Below are 18424 nucleotides of genomic sequence, written 5' to 3'. Positions count from 1 at the left end.
GGGCTCAGAGTATCTTAGAATGGAAAAGTTCCAGAAAGTTTGTGCGACAAGTAACTTTCTATGGTTCTCAACCAGTGTCTCAGGAGAGGCTGTCCTAAGACTTCAGCCTTGGCTCTGTGTCCTTTTGCTGTTTGTTTTCCCCAGTGACCTGCTCAGTAAGGGTTGTGGAACAAAGCCCAAGCCCAGGGAGGCAGTGAGGGTGGAGAATTTATTTTATTATTATAAGTCATGAATTGTAAGTATAGAGATTCATTACTCAATTCAACTTGGAGCAATTTATTATAAGCTATTAAGTTCCTCTTCTAATCCTAATTTCCTTCCTGTCCCAAATATGAACTGGAGATCTCTCTCTCTCTCTCTCCTGTCCCATCAGTGAAGAAGCCAAGTCATTTCTTTGCAGTTCCCTCCATCTGTTGACCCCAAGGTTAGGTGACACTCCCTTCAGTCAGCTTCCTAACTTCTTGAGCAAAAGCACCCTCCAGATCTCCTACTTATAGATATTTGTAGATATGTTTCTTTCCTGGACAATGTTTCTCCACCTAGGTGAATTTCCTTCCATAGCTATCCCTTTGATCACATGTCTTGCTGATTTGCCTCTTCCCTGCTGTCATATTCCTTTCTGAATCCTGTTTCAGTTACTCCATCACAGAACAAATCATTTTATTTGTGTGATCATTTTTTTTTCTTAATCCCACCCCCAAATCCCAGCCACCAATTCACTGGGATGACATAAAAATCATATTCACATTCCTGACCTTTACATATACTAAGACCCACTGCTACTTCTGATAAGTAGCCATGTTTTCTTTACAATAAAATGTATATGTGTGAATATACAGTGAGTGTGTGTGTGTCTATTTACATATATATATATATATCCCACTAAATTGGAGAGGGTTGTACAGAATCTTCACCTGACCTTAATATGTGGCAGAAATTGCCAATTACCTACACATTTCATATACTTGGGGATAGAATATGCCCAGATAAAAACTCTCTTTGGCATCCTTTCTTGTAGATAGAAGTGTTAACGATAAGTAAATAAGAGCACTTATGTATCATTGGGCAAAGTTTCCAGGAGCACATGCTTTGCCCTTCTGCTCCTTATTATATCCTTCCCACTATTTGACTGCCTGAAGCACACGTGGTAGTATAACTAAGCAGCCATCCTGTGACCTTGAGCATGGAAGCCTGCTACCAAGGTTTTGGCAGGACAGAAAGAAAGAGTGTGAGCCATGGTACCTTCATGGGACAAACACAAGGGCCCTGGACTGCCTACCACAGGACACTGTTACTTATTTAACTGATATATGTATGTGCTCATACACACACACACACACACACACACACACACACATTTACTTTAAATACATTATAAGTATTATATCAAAGAAACAATGTATAATATTTAACACAGAATATGACACAGAGCAAGCAAGCAGTCTATAAACATTAAGTATTATTTCCTTTAATCCTCTCAGCAACCACAGAAGGCATGAAGTATCATCCACTTTTAACAAATGAGGAGAATGGATCTTAAAGAGGGTAAGTAACAGACCTTGAATCAGTTAGGAAGTGGTGGAGCTGAGATTTGGACCCAGGTCTATCTGATTCCAGAACTCAAAGTCTGGAAGGCAACGTACACTGCCTCATCCAGCATGGCATGGAATCCCATGCTTGGAGAGAAGGCAAGCAGTCCCTCTGTGTGCCATGAAGGAGACTACTGTCACATGGATTCAAAGAAGGGGATATAAGCTGAGCATGAAGATTTCCATGGCAAAGTCCCATATCTGCCACCTACTGGTGTTGTGATCTTATACAAGTCAACCCTGCTCCCTAGGACACACTTCCTTCGTCTTTACAGTGAAGACCTTGACATGAGTACACCTATGGTTCTTTCTAGCTCTAAAATGCCATCAGTCAATGATTCTTTGTGTCCAGTTTATTGGAAGAGAACAGAAGAAACCAAACTTCACTATGAGGGTTGAATGATATATTTTGGTCTCTACACTCTTTTATTTAGCTATCTTTTGAGTTCCCTTTGTCTTGTGATATGTAGAGAGTTTTGTAGATCTTGATGAGCACTTAGAAAGAATTACCCATTTTAGTACATAGTAGGAATAAGCAGTACACAGAACAAAGGAAATAAGGGGTGTAGAGGCAAGAGGGAAAGACAGGGAAAAGGAGAAGGTAGAAAGGGCTTCACTTTCAGGGGATGGAGTTAAAAGAGAAAGCCAGCATATTGCCACAGAACTGCCCAGTGTTTCTTTGTCTTTTGAGTTCCATCCCTACTGTTTTCTTTATGACTTTTGCACTCTCCCAGGGCAGATACCTAAAAGTCGTCAGCTGCAGTAAGGCAGATGGGATTTTGAATTAGAAAGGCCTGTGTCTGTCCCAGCCTGGCCATTTTCTAGGTCAGTGACCTTAGACTTGGCACGTCTGTTTGGTACCTGACTTTAAATGAATTATTCAATTTTCATTCCTCCTTTTCCACATGAGGTTAGCAATAATCCTCATCTCTCAAGGCTGTTGTCTGGAGTGAGAGGTGGTATAGGTAGAAGCTTAGCCTAATAGACTCTGTACAAAGATTTACGTTATATGAGCATGTCTTATTGGGTTGTTGAGCAATTCCACAAATTCAAGGTTTAAAGAATTTGCTGTTGTATTTTATGCATCCACAGGAGACTTTGCAAACATTTCATATGTGCTCCTTACTGAATCAGTTAAAACTTCTGACTTGGGTATCAAGAGGCCCAAAGATTTGTAGAGTCTAGTCTTGTGGTAGTTTTGTGGTTTTCTTTTTAATGGTTGTTTTAGTAGTAGCTTATTGTTTGTTTAATTGTGAAGAGTAAGCTCCTCTCAAAGACTCGGATTTTTAGACCGTTCAAATTTATTTTAATGTGATTTGTAGGCAGACATGAGCTGGGAATTTGTCAAAGAAACTCGTAGAGTCTGGGCAGTGGCACTTCACTTGGAAAGCATTAGCCAAGAGCCAGATAAACGAGCTGGCCTCAAGTTCAAATTGTAACTTTTTTTTTGCTGTTGTAGCCTTTAAATACCTAAATATTTGGACTAAATACATTAGGATTATCATAAACACAAAACACTGATCCATCACGCTAAACAGGGAGAATGGTTGTCATTCCCGTATCCCTCATATCACATAATTTAAATGTAATTAAAGTTAAATTTTTAGAAATAGCCCTTTCAGAAAGGAATCTGCAGGGCAATTTCACCTAGGCTGTTTCTCTTAACATACTACTGAGCTGCTGTTAGTTTCAAATAAACTCAACACTAGATTTGCAACAGATGTTCCTAAGACAGAACAAAGAAAAGAATTGCTGGATTCTTTGGAAAGAAAAATAAAACCTGATAAAATAATTAAGAACTAGCAGGGCAATCATCAACATGAGGAATGAAATTAAGCAAGTTACAAGAATAGTTCAAATGCGTCTCAGGTGAGGGGCAAGATGGCAGAGCTCTGTAGCCAATTTTTTTCTTCATTCATCCATTCAACAAATATATCTGAATTTCATTTAGTGCCATTCCAATTTGCTGCCATCTTCTTAAATTTTATACCTAGGGATGTCAGAATCACAGCTTTCCCCCCATTAATGCTTTTTATTACATAAAATCTCACTATGCCAGAGAATCATCATTGTAAAATTTCATAGATCAACAGCCACGATTTCTTTACGTTTATCTTGTATCTGTATTAGTGTTTTTTTTAATTTAAAATTTTGACTTTAATAGCAAAATCTCAAGAAAACTAGGTATCTGTGCATAGAAAAGGCTGAATATCTCTTCAATTTCATCCAACTGTATTTACATTTCTTATTTACTTATCTATAACCTCCAGCAGATTTTAAAACCACATAGCCCTGTGACCTTGTTTGTCCTGTTCAACACTGTTATCCTGGATCCTAATATAACAACTGGCACATAAAGGACACTTAAAATAAAAAGAAACATTTGTTGAATGTTACAGCTGAACAAGAGTAGATATAAAAGCAAGGAAATAAACTCATTTTCTTCTTCACTGTTCTATCAAGTGATAGACACCTGATGGACACAAATGATGGGAAAGGATCTAAGGATTACAGTTTAATTGAATTTAGTTAAGTCCATAGCTGATATATTTCCCAATTTTGGGCTTAAACACAGAAAGGACATGACAATTGATCTTACCCTTACCACCTACCTCTAAAACAGAAAACTAAAACTACTAATTCACGATGTAAATGTACAAAAAGGCCTAGATGTAACTAGTCACCTATTGCTAATAAACACAAGACTGAAATGTATGTCCTTTCAAATATCCAAGTAGATGACCCTGTGGACTTAAGAATGCAGGCCACAAAGTTAGACATCTGGAGTGATTCATGAGATGCAGCAAGGAGATTTAGAACATGGACTCAAGGCCAGGTTCCTCTACTTTCTATCTGCATGACCTTAGGCAAAGTGTATGAACAATATAACATGGAGAAAATCATGCTACCTCCCTCTCAGAGTTGTGGTAAGCATTAAATGGTTTAAATATATAAAATGCTTAAAGTAATGCCTGATGGATCATAAGCACTGATATAAGTATTTTTGTCATTACCAGCCTCATCATCATTATTTCTGTACCTTCACTGACCCCCTGGTTATTCTGATCATACCCCAGTTCTATCCCTGGCCCTAGCAATGATATACCAACTTATGCCCCACCATGAAACTTTCTTCCAAGTTCTTGCACGAGGCCAAGACATCCTATATGGCTGCCTAGAAAATAGGCAGAGAGGCCTGACTTACTCTTGCTCTTTCAGAGGAAGACCACGTCACATTTTCATGTTTCTTATCTCCACAACAATGACTCAGGTGTGGGGAGTAGGGGAGGGAGATGGAGTAGATGGTGCTGCAGAAAGTATAAAAGAGAACCTAGCAAAATTCTGTGTTCTAGTAATATCAATGAATAGACTGCAGTACCTCACTCATTCATTGCAAGAGAGTATTTTATGGGTAAAGCACGAGATAAACCTGAAAGGAATGAGATAAAATCACATGCATTTATTCCACTTCCTGTCTCTCCAGTTTCTAGAGAGAACTTCCACTTTGAAGAGTATGGTACACTAGATATTCTGTAAAGCTCTTCAACAATAAAAACCTAAATGCTAAATAAAATACAATTATTTTAAATGCATTGCTGAGAGTATATGAAAATAAGAAAAATTCCCCAGCCCTCACCCTCTCTCTCCCACCAAAAATAAAGGAAACAGCAAAGAAAAAAGTGTGGATACCCTGGGAAAAGTGTCATCCCTGAAAACCAGACACAGGGTCCTTATTCCTGGGCAGTGCATTCCAAATTAGAACCTACTTAGAACCACAGATTAGGAAAGACGTATCATACTTAACAAATGACAAAATTCACTACAATGCTTTCACACGTTCTTTTCTCGGCAAGCCTCCCAATATTTATTGCATCATTTAATATTCTCAAAGTTAAGCATATGTGTTGAGTAGATTACTGGTTGGTACTCAGTTTAGTGGAATGCTTAAGGAATGAAGGGGGTGACTACAGGTGTGGTTGATGACAAGAAAACTTAGAGGTTAGGAACTCAGAATTCCTTGGGAGCCTTTTTCTGCCAAGGAATGTGGGTGCAGTACCGAGAACTGCCGAGTTATGCAACTGAATGGTCTAAGGTTGTCCTCTAGTTTGGTGAGATAATATCCCTACAACAAATTCCAAAGGCAAGTGTGAAGTCTTATCTATGAGATTTGGAAATGCTTATGGGTGGCCAAATACAAGGCACATCACCCAGGCACAACTTTACCTCTTAACAAAATGAAATGTCCACCCAGTTTACATAGCTCTCTACATTTTAACAAAATAAGCAGCTTCATAAAAGCTATTGCTATATTTTCATTCTATTTTTATTTTGTTTAATATTCCGGATTTGATTATTGGTGAGTGCAGATTTGGTCTTTTTCTGACACTAAGGGAAGGCAGGGCCATTTCTTATTTCTCTTTCTACGCTTTTAGATCTAACATAATGATTTGCACATAAAAGACACTCAAAAAGAGTTATTGAACTAGAAAAAGGCACTTTTGAAACCATAGTTCAAGTCAACCTTTGTGGTCAAAATAACTTTAATCCAGAAATTTTCTTTACTACCTACCCGCACTTAACATGTCATTTTCTGAGTCACAGGCACTTCTTGAGTGCACTGTGACCATGGATGCATTAAATTATATCCCAAGACAGAAAGTAAATAATGAATAGCCAATAAAATTTCAAGAGTTTAGTGAGGCACAATGGTCCCAATTCAAGAATGAAGCTGGGCAACTTAAAGACCTTGCTGGGAGCAAAGTGTTCATTCATGTGCCAAACCCTGGCCAAGGGAACAACCCATTCTGGACCACTCTATTCCCCACAGGCTAATTTACTCACCCTAATTTGACTCAACTTTGGATAAGCTCCAATATCAATGTTCCCACAAAATATAAGGCTGAGTGATACATCTCAATCTTTTTAAAATGAAGTGGTCTGACTCAGTTTTATGGCTTTTTATTTTTGTGCATTGGCTCACAGCACCCTGCCCTGTGATTACGCACCAGTGCATCACTCAGGGGTAAACAAAAGGAGCCCACACCACTACCTTCATACTACCTTCTGGGTTACCTGAAAATACTCATTTTTGGAGGTCCCAAACATCCTTATTTAATGTGTTGATGACATCACACTTGAGGGTGGTATGGCTGGCAGGACATTAAATAAATTATATTTTATAAGTTGCCTACCGCACTAATACAGGGAGAGCTATGTTGGGCTTTATGCCATCAAAGTTCCTATCTGTATCTCAGGAATGAACCTTAGGGAAAATCCCTCCTTATAAATTTATCCATCTTATTTCACTATGGTTCTTCAGATAGAGAGAAAAAGATTAGGCTACAAGGATAATATTCATTACATATAAGACCATACATAAAGATATACATATCTCACTTTCTATAACATTAGTGAAAAGGAAGAAGCTTTCATTTCTGAATTTAGGGACAAGAGGTTGAGATCTTCTATGTCCAACCAGAAGATACGAGGTATTACTGTTGCAAATACTACAGAAGTATTATGTAGTCATAATAATATGGTACAAACAACTTCAGTTTAACATCACTAGTGATTTCATGTGGCTACCATGTGCCTTCTCATATCACATGATGAAAAGGGCATTTCACCTCAGGTACTATTTCCAAAAACCCATAACCCCAGTATGATCATGAGAAAAACATCAGACAAATCTAGATTGAGGGACGTTATACCAGATAGTTTGCCAGTACTCCTCAAGGTCATGAAGAACAAGGGAAAAACTGAGAGACAATCATAGACCAAAGGAGGCTAGGGAGACATGCCAACTAAATGCAACGTGGTATCCTGAATTGAATCCTGGAAAAGAGAAAATATTAATGCAAATACCAGTGAAATCCAAATAAAATCCAGAGTTGAAAAAAAGTAGGATGGCCTTTAGTTGGGACTGCCCCAAAACAATCAGAAATAAACAAGACAGGTATACATATAACATTTTTAAGGGAGGAAACACAATACTCCCTTTTGGAATCCACTTCAGTGATCAGTTCAGTTATGAGAAGCTTAGATGTTTCATCTACTTGTTCATCTACTCATTTATTCATTCATTTAACAAAATAAATACTGAGTACCTTCCATGAGCCAGGCCCTCCTCTGTGTTCTAAAGGGTAACTCAAAAAGCAGAAGGCAGGAAATTTTAGATCCCATCTTCCTTCTGGGTTTCCTTTACATCCTGGAGACTTATGAGAAGTATAGCAAAATCTGCCTTTCACACAATTTATAGGAACCTCTGTTCCTGCTATAGGCTGGAGCCAGATAGCAGAATTTCCTGAAAATAGAGGACACAAGTCACCCAAACAATTTTAATGCTCAAAAATAATATTAAGTTGGAATAATCTTCTAACTTGAGGTTTGCTTCAATTGCCTCACTTTAAGCTACACACGTAATCCATTTCTCAAAATTCAATTCTATGTCTGATGCTGCTTTAGTTCACTGAGAAGAGAGAAAATGGATCTAAATGTGGATATGGCAAATGCAGCATAGATTTGGCTTATAAAAGGCTTTTCAAAGCCATGTAAAAATTAAAAGGAAAACAAAAATCAACAGGAGAAAATAGAAATGTAAGACTTAGCTCCTAATCTAGAATGCTCTCAGCCTAAAATTTACAATATTGCTAGAAAGTTTAATTTTAAAGATTTTAAAAATTTTTGGAAGGCCAAGTGTGACAGTGACCAGCATTTATACTGCATTTGCTCTGAGGTGCTCTGGTATTTCCTAATAAATAATAGAATTTTACCATGAATTAGTACTATAATCATAAGAATTCTAATTAGAACATTTTTTAATATAAAAGTACTGTTTATCTGGAGTAGGATTGCCATTTACCTCATTCTTTTACATTGTTCTCCTGTTAAAAAAAAAAAAGCAGGCACAGCTCCCAGACAGCAAATTGCAGCAGATATTTTTTTCCAGTAGCATCTGGTGTTTTGGCAGAAAGCTCGTTGGAATAATCTTAAATATGGTTAGTTTTCTTTCCCAAATCTTTTTTTTCCCCCTTCAAATACTGAGAGAAGCTAAATTTTCATTATTTTCAGAACTGAGTAGAGAAATACTCAAGAAGCATTTTTAAAGATGATATAGCCTTAAACTCAGGAAAGACAGTCATTCAAGGGCAGAGCTCAGAAGAGAGCTCCATCTTCATTCTGATTAAAACAAAAATCTAATTTTCCCAGAAGTACATCACGTGCACATGAATTCTAGCTTTCTAGTTCTTTTCCTTCTCTCCCTCTCTCCCTCTTTCCATCTCTCTGTCTGTCTCTCTCTCTCTCTCTCTAATTCCTCTGGGAACCAGAAGCTGAAACAAAATATTGATTAACTTTGACTCCTTTTTAAATGAAATTAAGGATTCCTTTTTTCTGAAATAATTCTGAATCTCATAATCAGACTCTGAACTTCAAAATACTTAACCTCCAGTTATGTTGGGGTTTAGCATAAATAATGCAGCAGACAAAGTTGAATTTTAAGTACAAACATAGAAGATCTCTAACTCATTTGAAAAAAACTTATTAAAGTCAGATTTTGTAAGGCCTTTTGGGAGTTTAATAATTAAAATGATAAGTACAGAAGGTTTTCATGCAATAGAATTTCATGACCAAAATAGTGTTTTCAGATTAGTCTGGTTGCAGTGTGGGGAGAGATTGGAAGGGGAAAGCCTTGGGGCAGTAGCCAAATCAAATATCACAGAGGAACTGTGAAGGCCAAGGCTGGCGAGTGGCAGTAGGGATGGAACATGGAGAGAAAGTGAGAGGGAATTTTTAAAAGGAGGAGGAAGGGGGTGCTTCTCCAGGATGTCTCCAAATGCCAGACCATATCTCACTTGTGTGGTCCTCCTCCCAGCTTCCTGCCCTCTGCCCCTGGACTCCACATCCAAAGACACAATCAGTGCAGCCCCGACACAGCCTCTCTCCCACAGGGAAGGGCAGGCTGACCTGAGAATTTTGTCACATACTCCATTTCCTCTAACCAGTTCTTTTTTTTGTTTTTCTGCTAATTAATTTATTTTAAATAATAGTTCCCCTAATCCACTTTATTCTTAGAATTTTAATTTAATTTTAATTTTTAATTTTTCCTTCTTTTGCCTTTTTAGTTCTGATTTCCTGTTCCATAGCCTTAATCCCAAGGAATGATCTGTTTTTAGCTTTTCATCTTATGGGCTTTAGCCTTCTAGCCTTAACTATTATAGTTTTTACTCATGTTTTAACCTTTTATCTCATTGGCTTATAGTATTTTATCTTTTATTTTTAAATCTCTTGTGCTTTGTATTTTTAAACTCTTAACCTTTTATCTTTGTGGGGATTTTAAATCTTCTATTTTAGCTTCCACTTCATTCTCTTTTAGCTTAATTTTTCTTACCTTATTCTCTCTTTTAAAATTTTAACCTCTACTTAACCAACTGTCCCTTTTAATTTTTTTAAATTTTCCATTATTTTTTCTTCTTTTATATTGTTTCTTGGTTTTAGCATATTTTTATAATGAACATCAAGGGACCATAGGTAAAGGACTCAAATCACCATAATTAGGGAAGTTTGGGCACTCCTTTCCCCACCCTCACCTGCATCCCCTAACCTCCTGTACCTCCAGTATCCAAAGGCCTTTCTGGTGACCCTCATGGATCCTTTAGCCTCTATAAGACTGAATCAAAACCATAAAAAATAAATAACTTTATAATGAAAAGAGAAACTGTGTTTTCAAATCCATGACCTCTGACATATATAGCCTATGAATTTTTGGCAAACAAGGTTAATATTATACAAGCCAAGGAGAAATGATAACTGGGGGATCAACAAAAATTAACCCTTTGTATAACACACCCGGGCCAGGCTATCTTGAGGAAGCAAATGATTTTGAAACTCATAAAAGAAAGCAAAGTAGATGGACCTGGGCCAGATTATTTGTACTATTTATAAACTCTTATGCTTCTAATATACTTAATTCCAGATTAGTCACTGCCCCCCTTCTCAGCAGATTCAGAGAAGCATCTTCTTAGGGTAGCTTTCTATCCCCTGTTATAAAAGATGAGTATAAGCTAGCCAAAGTGGAAGTGATCAAAAATAAGACTTTTAAAAATGTGAATCTTAGGGCTTCCCTGGTGGCGCAGTGGTTGAGAGTCCGCCTGCCGATGCCGGGGACACGGGTTCGTGCCCTGGTTCGGGAAATCCCACATGCCGCGGAGCGGCTGGGCCCGTGAGCCATGGCCGCTGAGCCTGCGCGTCCGGAGCCTGTACTCTGCAACGGTAGAGGCCACAACAGTGAGAGGCCCGCGTACCGCAAAAACAAAACAAAACAAAAAAAAAAAAAAAAAAAAAGAAGGGGGCTTCCCTGGTGGCGCAGTGGTTGAGAGTCTGCCTGCCGATGCAGGGGACACGGGTTCGTGCCCCGGTCTGGGAGGATCCCACGTGCCGCGGAGTGGCTGGGCCCGTGAGCCATGGCCGCTGAGCCTGCGCGTCCGGAGCCTTGTGCTCTGCAACAGGAGAGACCACAGCGGTGAGAAGCCCACGTACCGCAAAAAAAAAAAAAAAAAAAAAATGTGAATCTTACATGCTCTTGCCAGAGGCTGCCTTTTTTTTTTGTCATGACTTAAGTTAGAAATCCTAAGCACAGGAAGAGAGCGATTTTACCTCCATATAATGGGTATAAGTTTCCCTCAGAAAGTTTTAGGAACATCACTGAGGTTGGTTTCCCTAATTATTTTCCTGTCTTCTTAAGGAAGAAAAGGAAAGGACTGAGTCTCCAAAGGATGGCTCAGTCGTAAAGGCCACACCCCTGCCATACACAATTTCATCCCATAGCAGTCCTATCAGATCCTCATTTAAAAGTATGTTAAGGGGCTCTCTCTATGAGAACCAATCTTGCCCCATTATTCTACAACTTGCTAACCCATAACTCCTTCCCCACCTCAGGAAGTGACATGGCCTCCAATCTTTCCTGCTCATAAACAGAACAGGAGTCACTCTCCTCACAATTTCACTTGAGAATATTCCTTCTTTTGCTGACCACTGAGTCTCAGCCTACTATATTGACCTGGTGCAAAAAGCCAAACTCAACTGGTACAAAAAGCAACCTCAACTGTTGCAGGAACTGTCTAGTCAGGCTCTACCTCCAACAAGATACTTTTCCATAAGTACAACCTTAAAGCCCCTAGAGCTTACTGATGACATTTTAGCCATTCATTCATTCAAAACGATATAGTGATACCACTGTGTGAGAGCCACTGTCCTAGGCAATTGCAAGATATGAACAAAACCATGTCCCAGTTCTCGTGGAGCTTACAATCTAAAGGAGAAGATAGACACTAAAAAAACCAACAAAGATACATCAGCTGGTGAGCAGAAAAGTAAAGCAGAGAAAGGAGTGGGGGAATGGGAGCAGGTGACACTTTAGATGTGGCCACTGTCTGAGAAGGTGGCAGCTGAGAAGAGGCTGCAATGAAGTGACAGAGTAGACCTCAGAGAAACCTGGAAGAAGAGCACTGTGACATGCACTGCTGGATTTACAGCCAAGTGTTATGGAAAACGTTCACTATGTTCCCAGGGAGATGTCTTTTGAGTCACAGTTCTAGGAAATGTTTGTTCATCTTGAAAAACCACTTTGTTTTTATCTTAAGGACACTGTGAATCTGGTAACCAACTGTGAAACTTTTTAATGTAGCTGTGGAGAACCTTAGATGCAAATTCGTGGCCCAACTCTAGCAAATGTTCCAAATGAGATGTGACACTTTGTGTTTTTATCTCACTCATGACCTTCATAACCTTCTTATCTCTCTTCCCATTGCCAGTTTTCCTCATCAAAGTTTGATTTCACACTATTTTGTTTTATTATAGACATTTGTCCCTTTCTGAAGCAAGAGAGTACAGAGAGAAAGAGAAAAAGAACAAAAGAGCAAAGGAGAAGAGAGACAGAGAGACCTACAGTAGAGGAGGAAGAGAAAGAGAAAAGACAGAGAGAGAGAGAGCTGCAGACAATTCAAAGAGACCAAGAAAGGCCATCAGATACTAAATCATTAGTATTGGGCGGTCATTGTTAATCTCAAAGAAAATAATTTAAGTTAAATAAATGCTGGAAGTGAAAGCCGGATTTCTGAATGTATAGTTGAAAACCATTTAAGTCTCTGTGGTGACCTAAATGGGGAGGAAATCAAAAAAAGAGGGAATATATGTATACATATGGCTGATTCACTTTGCTGTACAGCAAAAACTGACACAGCAGTGTAAAGCAACTATACTCCAATTAAAAAACAAAAAAAACCCCCAAAAAACAAGTAAGTGGCTAGTATGAACCACTTGGCTCTCTGACTGCACATCCACAGCAACTCTCTCGCACAGGCACACATAAGTCTGCACCATGGCGCTCCCCACAGCAGCCAGCAGTGCTGCCTCTGGTGGCTCATGAGTCTTTTCAGTACTAATTTCATTCCTGGGGAGCCGAATAACACTGGGTCTAATGTTAGATTGCCTGTGTCCAAATTCTGCCTCTCTCTCTCAGTAGCTTTGTGATTTGGGCCAACTCTCTTAACCTCTCTATAACTCTTATTTTCTCAATTGTAAAATAGATATAATGAATTAGACTTATCTCAGAAAATGATTGAAACAATTAAATGAGATGAGAGAGAGAAAATAGGACCTGGAACAGTTACTTATATAAAAAGCACAGGTAGATGCTTACCACATTTTAGCTAGTATACTACTATTAAGTCTACTTAGGAGAATGCATTGGTACAAAGGAAGGAAATTGAAACATAAGAGTCCCTGCCATCCTTCAGACTTCATGCCTAGATTGTGGAGGCATCTTTAATCCTCCATTTATTCTAAATCCTGAAGAATGACACAGTCTAAGGCTCAAGATTGTCCAGAAGCATTGCAAGTACCTTAAGAATTCTCTTCAAGCTTATGGTGGTTACCTGGCTTCTTTACATATATGCAAGTTCCACCAACAGTTAACATCAAAAATACTTCTCCAATTAAAAGACCTCAGCTCTTATTTAGGGGAACTAGTTTTCTTTTTATAAAACCTTATGGAAAAGGATGTAACACTAAAAGTCAAGTTTCTGGGAAAAAATGGGGAAAGATATACCACTTCCAGGTGTCCGCCTATTCTAAAGGAAATTCTGAGTGTGTCATGCTCCCACAGAATTTGTAAGCTTCCTGCATTGAGCCTGTATTCTACTAGGTGAATACACTAACCTAATTTTTATCTGGACAAACTCAAAGCAACTATTCCCAAATTTTTAAAACTTTCTAAGATTAGATGTAATTTCTGCTAGATAAACACCTAAAACACATGAAGCCAGTTTTGTGAGGTCAGTCCTTCATAGGCATATGTTCTAGAATGTTCCAGAAAGCTAGAAGTTTGCAGCTGCATTTCCTAGATAGCTGGCCAGCTACCCAAGCAGGCATGTATTTAAAATGGCCTCTCTTATTGCTAATGTTAAAAAGAATGGACTCAACCACTTGACATTATTTTATTTTCCTGCCTGAGTTATCACTCACTGGGTATTAGTCTTCATTTGGTTTTCATCTCACTTCTCACTGAGGTATTGAAAATGGAGGAGAGGGAAGCCCACGAATTCCAACAACAAACTATTAGGAGTTACATAAATAATGAAGAGAGGGCTACCTGTGACTTGCGCGAGTGGAATCCTGTGGGACATAAATCATTTTCCATGTGGATATGAATTATCAAAGCAAAAAATGCACTGGACAGAGTTATAGAGCCATGTGGAGCACAGGCTCTTGGTGCTCCAGCCAGGCATCAGGGATGTGCCAATGACGTGGGAGGGCCAGGACACAGGTCCACAAGAGGCCTCCCAGCTCCACGTAATATCAAAGGGTGAAAATCTCCCAGAGACCTCCATCTCAACACCAAGACCTAGCTCAACTCAGTGACCAGCAAGCTACAGTGCAGGACACCCTATGCCAAACAACTAGCAAGACAGGAAAACAAACCCATCCATTAGCACAGAGGCTGCCTAAAATCATAATAAAGCCACAGACAGCCCAAAACACACCACCAGACATGGATCTGCCCACCAGCAAGACAAGATCCAGCCTCATCTAGAAAACTAGAACACAGGCATTACTCGCCTTCACCAGGAAGCCTACACAACCCACTGAAACAACCTTAGCCACTGGGGACAGACACCAAAAACAACGGGAACTACGAACCTGCAGCCTGCGAAAAAGAGACCCCAAACACACTAAGTTAAGCAAAATGAAAAGACAGAAAAACACAGAGCAGATGAAGGAGCAAGGCAAAAACCCACCAGACCTAAAAAATGAAGAGGACATAGGCACACTACCTGAAAAAGAATTCAGAGTAATGATAGTAAAGATGATCTAAAATCTTAGAAATAGATGGAGAAAATAAAGAAAGGTTTAACAAGGACCTAGAAGAACTAAAGAGCAAACAAACAGTGATGAACAACACAATAAATGAAATTAAGAATTCTGTAGAAGGAATCAACAGCAGAATAACTTAGGCAGAAGAACAGATAAGTGACCTGGAAGATAAAATAGTGGAAATAACTACTGCAGAGCAGAATAAAGGAAAAAGAATGAAAAGAACTGAGGACAATCTCAGAGATCTCTGGGACAACATTAAATGCACCAACATTCGAATTGTAGGGGTTGCAGGAGAAGAAGAGAAAAACAAAGGGTCTGAGAAAATATTTGAAGAGATTATACTTGAATACTTCCCTAATATGGGAAAGGAAATAGCTAATCAAGTCCAGGTAGGACAGAGAGTCCCATACAGGAATAATCCAAGGAGAAACACACCAAGACACATATTATTTAAACTATCAAAAATAAAATACAAAGAACAAATATTAAAAGTAGCAAGGGAGGGCTTCCCTGGTGGAGCAGTGGTTGAGAGTCCGCCTGCCGATGCACGGGACGCAGAATCGTGCCCAGGTCTGGGAAGATCCCACATGCTATGGAGCAGCTAGGCTCATGAGCCATGGCCGCTGAGCCTGCGCATTCAGAGCCTGTTGCTCCGGAACAGGAGAGGTCACAACAGTGAGAAGCCCGTGTACCGCAAAAAAAAAAAAAAAAAAAAAAAAAAAAAAGCTGCAAGGGAAAAGCAACAAATAACACACAAGGCAATCCCCATAAGGTTAACAGCTGAACTTTCAGCAGAAACTCTGCAAGCCAGAAGGGACTGGCAGGACATATTTAAAGTGATGAAGTAGAAAAACCTACACCCAAGATTACTCTACCCAGCAAGGATCTCATTCAGATTTGATGGAGAAATTAAAACATTTACAGACAAGCAAAAGCTGAGAGAGTTCAGCACCACAAAACCAGCTTTACAACAAATGCTAAAGGATCTTCTCTAGGCAAGAAACACAAGAGAAGGAAAAGACTTATAATAACAAACCCAAAACAATTAAGAAAATGGGAATAGTAACATACATACATATCGATAATTACCTTAAATGTAAATGGACTAAATGCTCCCACCAAAAGACACAGAATGGCTGAATGGATACAGAAACAAGACCCATATATATGCTGTCTACAAGAAACCCACTTCAGACCTAGAGACACATACAGACTGAAAGTAAGGGGATGTAAAAAGATATTCCATGCAAATGGAAATCAAAACAAAGCTGGAGTAGCAATTCTCATATCAGACAAAATAGACTTTAAAGACTATTAGAAGAGACAAAGAAGGACACTACATAATGATCAAGGGGTCGATCCAAGAAGAAGATATAACAATTGTAAATATTTATGCACCCAACAGAGGAGCACCTCAATACATAAGGCAAATACTAACAGCCATAAAAGGGGAAATCGACAGTAACAAAATCATAGTAGGGGACTTTAACACCCCACTTTCACCAATGGACAGATCATCCAAAATGAAAATAAATAAGGAAACACAAGCTTTAAATGATACATTAAACAAGATGGACTTAATTGATATTTACAGGACATTCCATCCAAAAACAACAGAATACATATTTTTCTCAACTGCTCATGGAACATTCTCCAGCATACATCATATCTTGGGTCACTAAACAAGCCTTGGTAAATTTAAGAAAATTGAAATTGTATCAAGTATCTTTTCCGACCACAACGCTATGAGACTAGATATCAATTACATGAAAAGATCTGTAAAAAATACAAACACATGGAGGCTAAACAATACACTACTAAATAACGAAGTGATCACTGAAGAAATCAAAGAGAAAATCAAAAAATACCTAGAAACAAATGACAATGAAGACACGACAACCCAAAACCTATGAGATGCAACAAAAGCAGTTCTAAGAGGGAAGTTTACAGAAATACAGTTCTACCTTAAGAAACAGGAAACATCTCGAATAAACAAACTGACATTGCACCTAAAGCAATTAGAGAAAAAAGATCAAAAAACCCCAAAAGTTAGCAGAAGGAAAGAAATCATAAAAATCTGATCAGAAAGAAATGAAAAAGAAATGAACGAAATGATAGCAAAGATCAATAAAACTAAAAGCTGGTTCATTGAGAAGATAAACAAAATTGATAAACCATTAGCCAGACTCATCAAGAAAAAAGGGAGAAGACTCAAATCAATAGAATTAGAAATGAAAAAGGAGAAGTAACAACTGACACTGCAGAAATACAAAAGATCATGAGAGATTACTACAAGCAACTCTATGCCAATAAAATGGACAACCTGGAAGAAATGGACAAATTCTTAGAAATGTACAACCTGCCAAGACTGAATCAGGAAGAAATAGAAAATATGAACAGACCAATCACAAGCACTGAAATTGAAACTGCGATTAAAAATCTTCCAACAAACAAAAGCCCAGGACCAGATGGCTTCACAGGCGAATTCTATCAAACACTTAGAGAAGAGCTAACACCTATCCTTCTCAAACTCTTCCAAAATATAACAGAGGGAGGAACACTCCCAAACTCATTCTATGAGGCCACCATCACCCTGATACCAAAACCAGACAAGGATGTCACAAAGAAATAAAACTACAGGCCAATATCACTGATGAACATAGATGCAAAAATCCTCAACAAAATACTAGCAAACAGAATCCAACAGCACATTAAAAGGATCATACACCATGATCAAGTGGGATTTATTCCAGGAATGCAAGGATTCTTCAATATATGCAAATCAATCAACGTGATACACCATATTAACAAATTGAAGGAGAAAAACCATATGATCATATCAATAGATGCAGAGAAAGCTTTCGACAAAATTCAATACCCATTTATGATAAAAACCCTGCAGAAAGTAGGCATAGAGGGAACTATCCTCACCATAATAAAGGCCATATATGACAAACCCACAGCCAACATGGTCCTCAATGGTAAAAACTGAAACCATTTCCACTAAGATCAGGAACTAGACAAGTTTGCCCACTCTCACCACTATTATTCAACATATTTTGGAAGTTTTAGCCACAGCAATCAGAAAAGAAACAGAAGTAAAAGGAATCCAAATTATAAAAGAAGAAGTAAAGCTGTCACTGTTTGCAGATGACATGATACTATACATAGAGAATCTTAAGATGCTACCAGAAAACTACTAGAGCTAATCAATGAATTTGGTAAAGTAGCAAGATACAAAATTTATGTACAGAAATCTCTTGCATTCCTATAGACTAATGATGAAAAATCTGAAAGTGAAATCAAGAAAACACTCCCATTTACCATTGCGACAAAAAGAATAAAATATCTAGGAATAACCCTACCCAAGGAGACAAATCCCTGTATCCAGTAAATTATAAGACACTGATGAAAGAAATTAAAGATGATACAAATAGATGGAGAGATATACCATGTTATTG

This window comes from Leucopleurus acutus (genome assembly GCF_964270905.1).
Source record: "Leucopleurus acutus genome assembly, chromosome: 11".
Lineage (NCBI taxonomy): Eukaryota > Metazoa > Chordata > Mammalia > Artiodactyla > Delphinidae > Leucopleurus > Leucopleurus acutus.
The sequence above is the reverse complement of the archived record's forward strand: the minus strand, read 5'-3'. Positions refer to the sequence as shown.